This window comes from Diabrotica undecimpunctata, chromosome 2 (assembly GCF_040954645.1).
Source record: "Diabrotica undecimpunctata isolate CICGRU chromosome 2, icDiaUnde3, whole genome shotgun sequence".
Classification (NCBI taxonomy): domain Eukaryota; kingdom Metazoa; phylum Arthropoda; class Insecta; order Coleoptera; family Chrysomelidae; genus Diabrotica; species Diabrotica undecimpunctata.
The window spans coordinates 33,996,853-34,009,780 of NC_092804.1; positions in this window are offsets into that span (position 1 = coordinate 33,996,853).

Sequence of the window (12,928 nt, forward strand, 5' to 3'; positions counted from 1 at the left end):
TTGAAGTTATCTTCCAAGAAATCGGCGTACGAATTACTGTGTGTTGTATTAAACTGAAGAGGTCGTGCCCCTCAAAATCAGTGGACTGTCATTTCTTCTTGAGAGGTTTATGCAGAGCTGCAGAGTCCTGTAGATTTCGCCACACTAGGCTTACATATAGAGTTGCTGATCAGAACGCACATATCTAAGAGGGGAGCAGTGTAACGAGAAAGCTAATTTCGACGTACCCCATATTATGGACTCCTCTGAAAGAACCCAATTCAAAAGGTTCTATAATTTCTCACGGTTTCCAACGATAAGAGTGCCGTTACTTAACTTGAACTTTTCTATGTTCCGGAATCTTTCTAGAGATGGAAACAGCCTGGCGTTCTTTTAGGAAAGTTGTCATTTTTGAGTGGGGGAAATTCCATCTTTTTTTTTTTGGAAGCTTGTTAAATTTTGAGAGGAAGAAAAAGACTCTGAGCAGGGTAGTCTTCGAGTAAAGACGCTTGCTTATCTCACCGTTCTCTGTGAATTTTTTTTCTTTAAGTGTGTATACACTTAAATCTTTGAAATATCTTAATCTAATACCATATTAGATTAAATATTGTTATAAAGTACCTTCATTTTGATTAACTTCAGTGCCTGATACTAGTAAAATATAGTAGAATTAGTAAAACACTGCAGCAATCATAGAGATTTATTGTAAGTTATCGTAATCATAATATTACGTTCAAATTATTTGGGCGAATATTATTGTAATCATACTACCTAATCCTGGACGAATCTGCGTCAACCATTTCTTCACCTGTAGTTAAGGTTAACTACCGACTTAGCAATTCAAATAAAAGATTATTTAATATTTTCATACGAACTTTCAATCAGTTATTAAGAACTTCTTACAAATAATAATTACGAACATTTAATATTCAGTAAGACAAGTTAATAATTAAACTAAAAACAGTGCGAGACAGACAGCTAACTTACAATCAAGTACCGGTTGGTTTAATTTTTATACTATAGAATTTTTGTAATCTTTTTCAATTTAAATTTAATTAATTTTGTTATTTGCTATAATTGCTATGAATTTTTAAATTTACTGTACCTGATATCTCGAGATAAGTCCATAAACAGCGAAGAGAGATTTCTTTATTCAGCTTTAGCTGATTTTTTATTAAGTACTACCAAGCTCTTCGCTGATAATTTAATTTGTGTATGATTTTATTATATTGTATCTGTAAAGGTATTTTTTCATCATAATACTGTTTATTTCCATATGTATACAACCATTTATTAATTGATGGTGCATTTTTTTAACTTGTGTTTAACCCAGCTGCCTATTTAATTGTGTTGTTGAATATATTGTTTTGTTTTATTCATGAATTCTATTTCTACTAATAAGTTTCCTGATAAAATAATACCTCTGAATATTTGCGTATCACATTAAATTACTAGTATACCTTCGACCAGGAGAAAGATCAGACTGATTAAGTTTCGTAGGTAAATAGGTACACAGAGTCCACCTAATATATTTATTATTTGTTTAAGTAGTGTATTGACAAAATTTATTTAATAATTAACTGTTGATATCTTTCCTTGGATTTGGTCTCAGAACCTAAATATCTTTCCTTATCTCTTTTCGTTTCTAAGGTTTCTTAATTTTCTCCTAGAACCCCAAAAAGTTAAGTATCGCCCTTTTTCTATCTTATCTTATCTTAGGTAATTTTACCCATCTATCTTTTTATTTACCATATACAAAACCCTTATACAATCAGTGTTGACATAATATGAGTCGGAGACAAGGACCAAATCTAAGGCTGATGAAAACCTCCTGCTTAAATTTGGACGAAGGATTCTGAGAAGAATATTCGGTGGCATCTGTGAAAATAGTGTTTGGAAAAGGAGGTACAATTACGAGATATATCACAGATATAAACATATTATTATATTTGGTGACAAAGATGTAGTATCCCTTATAAAAATAAGAAGACTAAGATGGGCAGGACATCTGGCAAGATCACGGCAGAACAACCTTTCTAGAAGAATCCTTATGTCACAACCGGTGGGAAGTAGAAGTAGGGATAGGCCAAAACTCAGATGGAGGGATGGTGTAGATGAGGATGGTAGAAAATTAGGCGCAGCAAACTGGCAACACTTGGCAATGGATAGAACTGACTGGCATAATAGACTTGGGAAGATCGAGGCTCTTTTATAGGGCTGTAGCACCTATGATGTTGATGATGATCTTTTTGTTTATTTCTGTATCTTTTCTAATATATCTTATTTACTTATTTCGTCCGAAGCTAGTTTTGAACCCACGACGCGCTTTCCACCAACCATCTGGCTGTCATCCGCAGTGTCTCCATTGGTGATCTTTCTAGCACCACCAAAAAAAGGTTTCTGAGGTTTCAACATATTATTCTACTGAATGCTTATATATATATATATATATATATATATTATATATATATTATATATATATTATATATATATTATATATATATATTATATATGTATATATATATATATATATATATATATATATACATAAATTAGAATCCCTCGTTTTATTAAACACGTTACAATATGTTAATTACTTTTAAACTTTACATTGGAAATAAAAATGTAGGAGTATATACTATTTTAAATGTAATCACTTTTTTATTATTTTTATAACTATAACAATATAATGTGCATCACAGGTATTATGAAAATTAAAGAAAATTGAGATTTTTTAACTTGAGGACTAATCTCTCCTTCTGCTTCCACAATTGACGTCTCGTTTATGTTTACATATTCTGCTATAGCTATCGAAATATGTTCCATACGCACATTTCAGTTGATATGGTGTACCGTTAGAACATTCATAGAATTTTGAGCAGGATCTTGCATCTGGAAGGTATACTGGATATCTACCATCTACACTGGGACATTTTCCAACTGAAAGAAAGTTATTTAATTTACTTTTGTGATTTTGTTTAAGTGTTAAAAAACAAAAGAGTTAAATGATAATTTAATGTAATCTTATAAATTTACATTATTTACTGGATTTAAAAGTACATTGAGAAATAATAAGAAAATATCTAGGACGTTTAATACCAATAGGAATGAATGTTGACTTGAACCAATCTTCATGGTAAATACAGGTGGTATGTGTTTATTTTGATAATTAGTAATAATAAAGCCTTAAGTACCCTTCTTACTATTTTTAATTTTTATTGTATATTTCATTTGGTCTTACAATTTTTTTCTTTATATTGTCAATCGCCCTTTATTATGAAGATGGTTCATTTTTGGTTCTTCTCTTGAGAAGCTAAATAAATCTTGAATATATTTATTTCACGGGCTCTGTACGCTCACTGCGCCTTCTACAATTGGATCTACAGTTATTATCATCTAAAAATAATGTAGTGATGGTGATCTTTGAAGATGCCATTTGGATGAACATATATTGACGGACATTAAAAATCCATGGATATAAAAAAAATACGAACGATACGGTACTTCGGCGCATGTGTAAACAAAAATAACTGCTAAGCACGATCAAAGGGAAGAAAATACAATGCTTGGGTCATGTGTTTAGAGGTGAAAGATATAAACGACTCCAAATCACATATGAAGGAAAGTACAGTTAAGAAGATCAGTAAAAAGACCCCATAATTTATTGCTGAAAGACCTAAGGGAATGATTTGAGCGCTCATTATATCCGTGGAAATTTTTCATGCATCAGTTTCTAAAGCTACACGTGTCATTGGGATCGCCAAACTTAAAAAGCAGACGAAGAAATAAGAAAAAGAACTTTTAACACCTGGTGTTCAACCAGTTTAATGTGTTTAATGTGTTTGTGTTTTGGGTTAGCTAAGTGTCATAAATTCAATTTCAAGACTCTATGGAAAAAAAAATAAAATTGAAAAAGAGATGACAGATGTAGAAGAACAAAATGGCTTTCGTGCAGGCAGATCCTATATAGACAGCATATTTGCTCTAAAGCAGGTTATTAAAAAAAGATTAACCCACAACCTTTCAACCTATATAGTCTATATAGATATGGTGAAGGAATACGATAGTATACCACTTTCAATGCTCTGGGTAGCAATGGAAAAATAAGGAATAAATAAAAACATTTAAACTGGAAATAAATTAACTAGAGAAATTAGTATTAGTTAGAATCTAAAGCAAGACTGCTGCATAGCACCTACACTCTTCATAATATATCTGAATGAGGCGCTGTTAGTGTGGAGAAAAAATGCTGTAATCGACATTCCAATTGAAGACGAGAGATTGTACACTATACACTTTGCTGACGACCAAGCTGAAGACGAGAGCTATATGTTTAGAAAACTGGAGGAGGGGTACACCGAGTGGGGCCTTACAATTAATATACAAAAAACCGAGTATTTAGTTACAGAAGAAAAATCAAAAAGCCTACAAATTGAAATGGGAACTATAACATTAACTGAAAACTTCAAATATTTGGGGGTTCAAATAACATCAAAAGCAGGGAGTAACGAAGAAATACATTCTAGGATTGACCAAACAAGAGCAGCCACTAGACAGTTACACAGACTATTGTGGATTAATAGAATAACAAAATAAAATAAAAGAAAAATTTATAAAACAATATGAGAGTATTGGATTGTGCGTCGCCAAACTTTAAGAAATCAACAAAAAAAAAAAAAACAAATCAAAAATTAAGGCAATGGAAATGGACTATTGGAGACGATGTTGCCGGCATACTAGACTTAATAGGATGAGGAACGTAGACAATAGAATAGAAATAGAAATTGAGCTAGATATAATAGCTATTATCGAAGCTAAAAGACAAACTGGTATAGACACCTGCAGAGAATGCCTGAAAGTAGATTGCCAACACAGATAGAAAAAATGGACTCCGCCCACCAGAAGAAACGAGGTAGACCAAAACGGTAATGGAGAGAAGATGTCGAAGATGCAATGACCGCCAGATATTTAAAAGCTGAAGATTGCTTCGACAGAAAACGCTGGAAATTAGGATGCGAGAAACAGCCCCAGCTGCAGAAAACTCGCCTATTATATACATACAAAAGCATATTAGTGGATATCATTAAGAGCGTAGAACCCATGTATAAATTAATTGCGAAATGATAGAACCAATTGCATTTAAAACCTTCCCGAGCTATTTCATATTTAATTTGATCATGGATGACATTACAAAGAAAGTTAAAACCAAAAAGGGAAATATAATGAGAATAAATAAACTAAAAATTAGTTGCTATGCGAAAGCAACGATGAATATAGCAGAAAATGAGTGCGACCTCAGAAAATAGTGCATCAATTCTTAAACCACAGCTCTACAGTATAATATGATAGTTTTAGTAGAAAAACCAAAACTATGATAATGTCAAAAGATGCATCCATTTCAAATTGACGATAGAGACAAAATAATTGAACAGCTGGTGACAATACAGTAGATATGTAGGAATCATCCAACGGCCAAACAATGAAAGACGAGGTAAACCAGAATAATTAAAGCAAATTGAATATCTAGATCTCTAGGTGATTCAATTTGGAAAAGTCAGTTCCCATCAATGGAAGTAAAGACCAGGAGATCTAAAGCTGTGATTATACCAGTAATAGCCGACATAGGCCCAGCTGAGACGAATATAACGCAAAGACTATAAGAACCAACGGAAATAAATATAGCAGCAATTTAATATACTTTTATTATTTACTAATAACCATCTTTTTACCTTATGAGGTTAAATTCACATTAAAAACAGACTTCACATTTAAAATAAGAAAAAAAGCTTAAAACTATATATACAATTCTTAAAAATAGTGTGAAAAGATATTCAATTACCAGCTCTATTCAATCTAAGTTAGTCGAAAGAAAAGAAACAATTATTTTTAATCTCGTGTTTTCTTATACTCTATGCTTACTTAGTAAGTCTTTGTTAAATTAAATTGAAATAAAACGCATAAAAAACTTACCAGCTTGACTAAGTGCAATTGCAATGCAGCAGGAAACGATGACAATTTTAAATATCATTTTGTACGTTTATTTTTTGATTGTTACTAACGCTTAAACAGTATTAATAATAATTACTATCAGATTTAAGGTTTCTTTTATACATGAAAAATTTCTACCTATGGTCTATAGATAGATTTTTCGTAGTATTTTAATCTTCATAATCTTTTTATTTTATTTTTTCCAATAAAAAAAAACATAATTTCAAGTGTTTACATGATTTTATCAGTTAAAGTGTAAAAGCAATTCAACCAAGAGGAAGTACTATTGTGTAAATCACTTTCCAAATTTTTTCATTTTATGACAAAAGTAGTAAAAAGTTCTTGGAATTAAATTACAAAATGTTTTATATATATATATATATATATATATATATATATATATATATATATATATATAGATATATATATATATATATATATATATATATATATATATACATATATATACAATATATATATATATATATATATATATATATATATATATATATATATATACACTGTGTCCGTAAAGTATGGAACAAATTTTTTTAGCTAAACAAAGCATTTTAAGAAATAATTAATCCTGAAACACGTCGATTTTTGATTTTAATTTACCGTAATTTAAAATATTACATATTTTTTAAATGGAATACCCCCATTTTGTCTCAATTTTCGGATTACTCTAGCTGAGCTGATTCCAAAAATGTATCACATGTTGATTCAAATTGGTACAGGGTAGACAAAAATACAATACTTTTGTGTATGTTCATAAAGTAATGCGTTAGTTAAATTAACAATATTATCAAAAATACTTATTGTCTAGCGGACAGAATATGATGAAATACATGATTTTATAAATGTTCGAACTGCAGCCTTTGCTGTATTTGACAGTAACCCAAATGTTGTACAAATTCTTGTTGAACCTTGTTTATTGTGTCTTGAGAAATATTGTTTATTGCTGTCCGAATTCTCTGTTGTAATTCTTAAATATTTGCTGGTTTCGTTTGATACACAACATTCTTCAGATGGCCCTACATAAAATAATCTAAAAGATTGAAATCTGGTGACCTCGCTGGCCATTCAATAGGTCCATGTCTACCAATCCACCTGTTCGGAAAAAAATCATCTAGGTACCTTCTAACGTCTACAGCATAATGTGGAGGTGCACCATCCTGTTGCAACCATAAACTTTCATCAAAACCTCCAGGATTACGTCTGCTGGGAAACAAATTACGTAAAGTAGGTACGAGATTCCCCCTTAAAAACTCAAGGTACGTTGCCCCGTTTAAACTACCTTCGATAAAGTAGGGTCCGATGATTCGATTTCTTACAGTTGCAGCCCATACATTTACCTTTTGCGAATATTGTGTATGATGCTTACGCATCCATTGGGGGTTTCTTTTGCACAGTATCTACAATTCTGACGGTTAACCTCGCCATTTAACGTGAAAGTGGCCTCATCAGCAAAAATAATGTTTTGTACCAAGAGATGGTCTCGGTGGCAGTTATCCATCATTGCTTCGCAAAATTGCATTCTTCTATCAGGATCATCTTCGTTTAATTCCTGCACAAGTTTGATTTTATAAAGATTTTATAAAGATGCCATTTTTCAAGCTTTAATAGTTTGTGTACCGTTGTTTTGCTAACACCGATATCGTGACTAACTTTACGCACAGAAGTGTGCGCATCTTCTTCAAAACTAAGTAAAACATCTAATGCTGTATCAGCATTTGCAGAGGGACGACCTGATTTCCGTGCAGTTTCAACCGTACCAGTTTCTCGAAATTTCTTTTCAATCTTACTGACTGTTGAACGCCTTATAGGTATTTCTGGATATTTATCATTAAACAAATTGCGCACTTCCATCTGAGTTCGCGATCTGTCTCCATACCCAATCATCATAAGTATTTCAATTCTTTGCTTTACACTTAACTCCATTTCTACTTCAAATTAAATCTAAGTAATAATTAAAACATTCACAATTACCAAAAATATTGTAGTACTAAACTGTCACTGAACATCAATAAATTACTAAACAAATAATAACATTTAACAAAAACATAGGCTACTATGTTTCTTTTAAATTGATAAGAAATAATTTCTTTCATATTCTGTCCGCTAGACAATAAGTATTTTTGATATTGTTAATTTAATTAACGCGTTACTTTATGAGCACACACAAAACTACTGTATTTTTGTCCACCCTGTACCAATTTGAATCAACATGTGATACATTTTTGGAATCAGCTGAGCTAGAGTAATCCGAAAATTGAGACAAAATGGGGATGTTCCATTAAAAAAAAAAATGACGCTGACGTCATTACTCGAAAGTAATTCACCCTGTATATTAGAATATTCTTTTAAAATACTTATTCTTCTTCTTTCTATGCCGTCCCCATTAAGGGAGGTTGGCGACCACATTTTTAAAAGCTTCTCTGTCTTTTGCAACGTGGAATAATTCGTTTACAGTCATGTTTGTCCTGTCTCGAATATTTCGCAGCCATGACTTCCTCTTTCTACCTATTCCCTTTTTGCCATCGACTCTACCCTGCATGATGACCTGCAGAAGACTATATTTATTATTTCTTAGTATGTGTCCAAGGTATGCAGTCTTGCGTACTTTTATCGTTCTCAACAATTTTTTGTCTCGACCTATCCTTCTCAGCACTTCCTCATTGGTGACCCTGGCAGTCCATGGAATTCTTAACATTCTCCGGTATATCCAAAGTTCAAAGGCTTCAAAACTATTTGCGCTTTTAGTGTCCATGTTTCTACCCCGTACAATAGTTGCGACCAGACGTAACATTCAACAAACCTCAGTCTCAGCGCAGTATTCAGATTTTTGTCACAGAACAATTGTTTGAATTTTAAGAACGCTGCCCTTGCCATTTCTATTCGTACCCGGATCTCTTGGTCTGGATCTAATTCTGTGTTGATGTAAGCTCCCAGATATTTATATTTTGTCACTCTCTCTATTTGCTGTCCAAGTCCTTGCTCACCAAGAGTTAGTTGTTCATTATTTATTGGACTCCTTGATACTATCATAAATTTGGTCTTATCTGTGTTGATGTCAAGTCCCATTTGAATGCATTCACTATTTATTGCATCTAGTAAAGTTTGTAATTCTTCTATACTCTCAGCCATAATTACCGTGTCATCTGCAAATCTCATGGTGTTTATGATTTCTCCACCAATTCTTATTCCCTCTTTTCTTTCCCATAAGGCTTTTCTGAATATGACCTGTGAGTACACGTTGAAAAGAGTCGGAGACAAGACGCATCCTTGCCTAATCCCTCTCGCAATCGGTATGTTATTTGTTTCTATATCGTTCATCTTTACTACTGCTTTCTGGTTACAGTATATAGCCTTAATAAACTCAATGTCTTTTTTGTCTAAATTGATGTTTTTGTCTAAATTGATGACTTTAAAATACAGTAAATGAAAATCAAAAATCGACGTGTTTTAGGATTATTTCTTAAAATGGTCTGTTTAGCTATAAAAGAATTTGTTCCATACTTTACGGACACAGTGTATATATATATTATATATATTATATATATTATATATATATATATATATATATATTATATATATATATATTATATATATATATATATATAAATATATATATATATATATATATATATATATATATATATATATATATATATATATATATATATATGCACTGACCCGCAAAAGAAACCGGATTAACTAGATTAAGTTTATTTTAAGTAAAATAAAAAGTATTAGAAAAACTTCAAATTTCAAAATATTGACGGATGTACAAGAGTAAAAGAAAGCTTGCGTTACTTGATCAGGCCTCACTACAAATTATTCTTTGTTATTGAAAACACTTTTATTTCCCGAAAAATAGCTAACATACACCAAAAAGGAATATAATCAATTTACCGATTTTACCAACCGATTTTACATATTCAATTTATGGAGGGAACCTTAACAAAAATTTTTTTTCAGCTACGAAAAATGACAAACTTTTATAATTTTTAAAATAACAAACGAAACGATAAAAGCAACTTACATTTTTAAAAATATATTTAATTATTATACAGGGTAGGTACTTCAACAAAGGAAGTGAATCAATCCCTGACTTCCACAGATTACAGGGATTTCCTGACAAGGGAAACTAGTACCTGCTAAAGGTCCTCGTCTAGGGTCACGGATGAAGTCCACAACGGTGCCCATGATGGAGAAGATATATATTTATATATATAAATATATATATATATATATATATATATATATATATATATATATATTATAAAATAAAATTAGAATTTCTTGGGTTTAGGTTCAATAAATAATTTTAAATTTGGAACTAGATTTTATTGTGCTTTTGTCAAGATTCTAAAATATACAAGATTGAGAACAAAAAATTTATACAATATATAAAAAAAAACTTACTAAAACGTAAAGCGAGACACTGACATTAATGTTTAGCGTTACTGTTTACTATTTAGTATCAGTGTGTCCGTAAATTATGGAATAAATTCAATATTTCCTAAATGAAAAGCCTTTTTAAAAAAATCTAAAACACGTCGATTTTTAAATTTAATGTTCTACATTTTACAATAAATTTCTATTATACAAGGTGATACACATTACAGTGATGCCGTCATCGGCTCTTTTTTTAAATGTAACACCCTGTATTTTAGGACATTTTTAGATCGATAAAAATGAGCTGATTTCACAAAAGTATAATACTCAGGTCTAATGGATATAATTTGAAAGATGTGAGTATTTCCCATAAATATACTGGTAGTAATTTTTTTGTTCTGTCAATAATTTTTAAAAAAAGGTTGTTAATTATTAAAGCTGATCTGTGAGCTACATTGATTTTAAAACAATTATTATCCAGATTTAGTCATACGGCTCACACTCCCTCTAAGGAGAAAATTCCATTATCCCAGAAACCTACGGTATTAAAAGAATTGAGCTTTGGTGGGAACCTTTCCGTGTTATCGAGCCCAAGGTGACTTGCTATGCTGGAGTATCATCTTGGTATGCTTGAGAGTAGTACAGCTTTCTAAATGGTCTTGTAGAGATGTTAATTCAGACCTAGTTTTTGTATGTTTTCTAGGTTCTTTGAAATGACTCCAGTAGTAGAGAGAATAATAGGTATTTTCTGGGTACTTTCCATTCTCCACTGTCTGTGTATTTGAATTTCCAGATCCCTGCACTTAGCGACCTTCTCGTCCTGTTTAAGATTATTATTGTTGGATCGCCACATCAATAAGTGTTGTTTGTCTCTTTTTAGTTTATTAACCAGTATGAGATCTGGTCTATTATGTGCCACTATTTGGTCTGTGAGCACAGTGCGGTCCCAGTATACCTTGTAGTTGTCATTCTCAAGTATCCTCTCAGGATTGTATTAATAACATGGGAAATGGTTTGCTTGCAGGAGTCCCAATTTAATGGCTATCTCTTGATGAATGATCTTTCCTACTGAGTCGTGTCGTTCCTTATATTCAGTTGCAGCAAATGCCTGGCAGCCCCCTGTAAACCTCAGGCAAGTTTACTCCACTGTTATGAAATTTTGACACTAATGGCATTTCATAGGTTGATTAAGTTATATCGGGGATTTTTTGTGTTTTCTGTGTTATTATTTTAATTTTTAGATTTTTAGTCTGCTTTTATATAAAAAACAGTTGTTTTTAGAACTCTTTACCGACGTATTAGTAGGTATAATATATATTTTTTGGATTACCGTCGAAGGCCGATATGATCAACCAAAAAAGAAGATGTATTTGGTAACTTTTCTAGTAACTTTCTTGGGTGTGAATCTGTCTCTTTAGTTTACTCCTGCTGGTTTAAAAACAAAGCATAGTAAACCAAAACAATTTTGAATATAAAAAACTTTATTGCACATTTCTAGTTGATAAAAAGTTGTAATTACAGAGAGTTGTAATTAAAGTCACGTTTTTCTTATTAATTTTATTTTGATGTTAATGCATGGCACTGCATATCATCCAAAAGTATTTCCTATGATGGTACGTAATTACCGAGGACCAAACGCAAGCATGACGAGAGATGCTCGTCAGTTAGCCGATTACGATATTTTGATTTCACTATCTTCATTTGGAAAAATGCAGACTCACACAAGTATATTGATCCAAAGAATGCTGTGAGCTGCAGAGCTACTTGTCTCAAATACGGATATTTCTCAGACGATATGAAAGACAAAAATTTCGTATCGGTCGCTCTGGATTTAAGGTGTATATCCGAAATTATTTTCAGTACCTCATTTTGGACGGAAATGATCTCCATAATGAACGTAACGGATATTTCAGTGGTAATTTTTTCCACGTCTTGACATGAAAATGGATTAGACACGAATGTTACATTATCTGTCAGTTTTTTTAAAATCAGCGAAGCGTCTTTCAAACTCGCTATGAAGTACTTGCAGCTCCGTCTCGTAATAAACATAATTCAAATGAGCGGCTATCTTTTTTTCAACGATGAAAAGTTGTTTAAATCCTGGAAAAGTTGGGAATTTGCTGAACGAATGTGCCATAATTTATCTGTAAATGTTGATATGCCGGCATTATCGCAACTGTCAGGTGAAGAGATAGCATTACAATTATTTCGATCATGCACGTGTCGTGAGTTGAGAGATTTTAGGTATGGATTCGTATATTTCCCATACTTGTGGGACTTAATAAAAATATAAACGAATATAAGCATTCTAAAAAGAATATTCAGGAGATTAATGTGAACGTTTTCCATTATCCACAACGTCGGGATAAAAACCAAGAGTAGTGAACGATTTGCTACTTCTAGAGAATACATGGAGGTATTTAGTATATCTTGGCGATTCTTATACAGAGCTCAAATCAGGAACATTAAAAATTTCAGGTGCTATTGACGATGCCAAAATAATGAATAATATCACGGAAACTACTAACTACTTTTCGATGAAAAACCGACCGAAAATTAC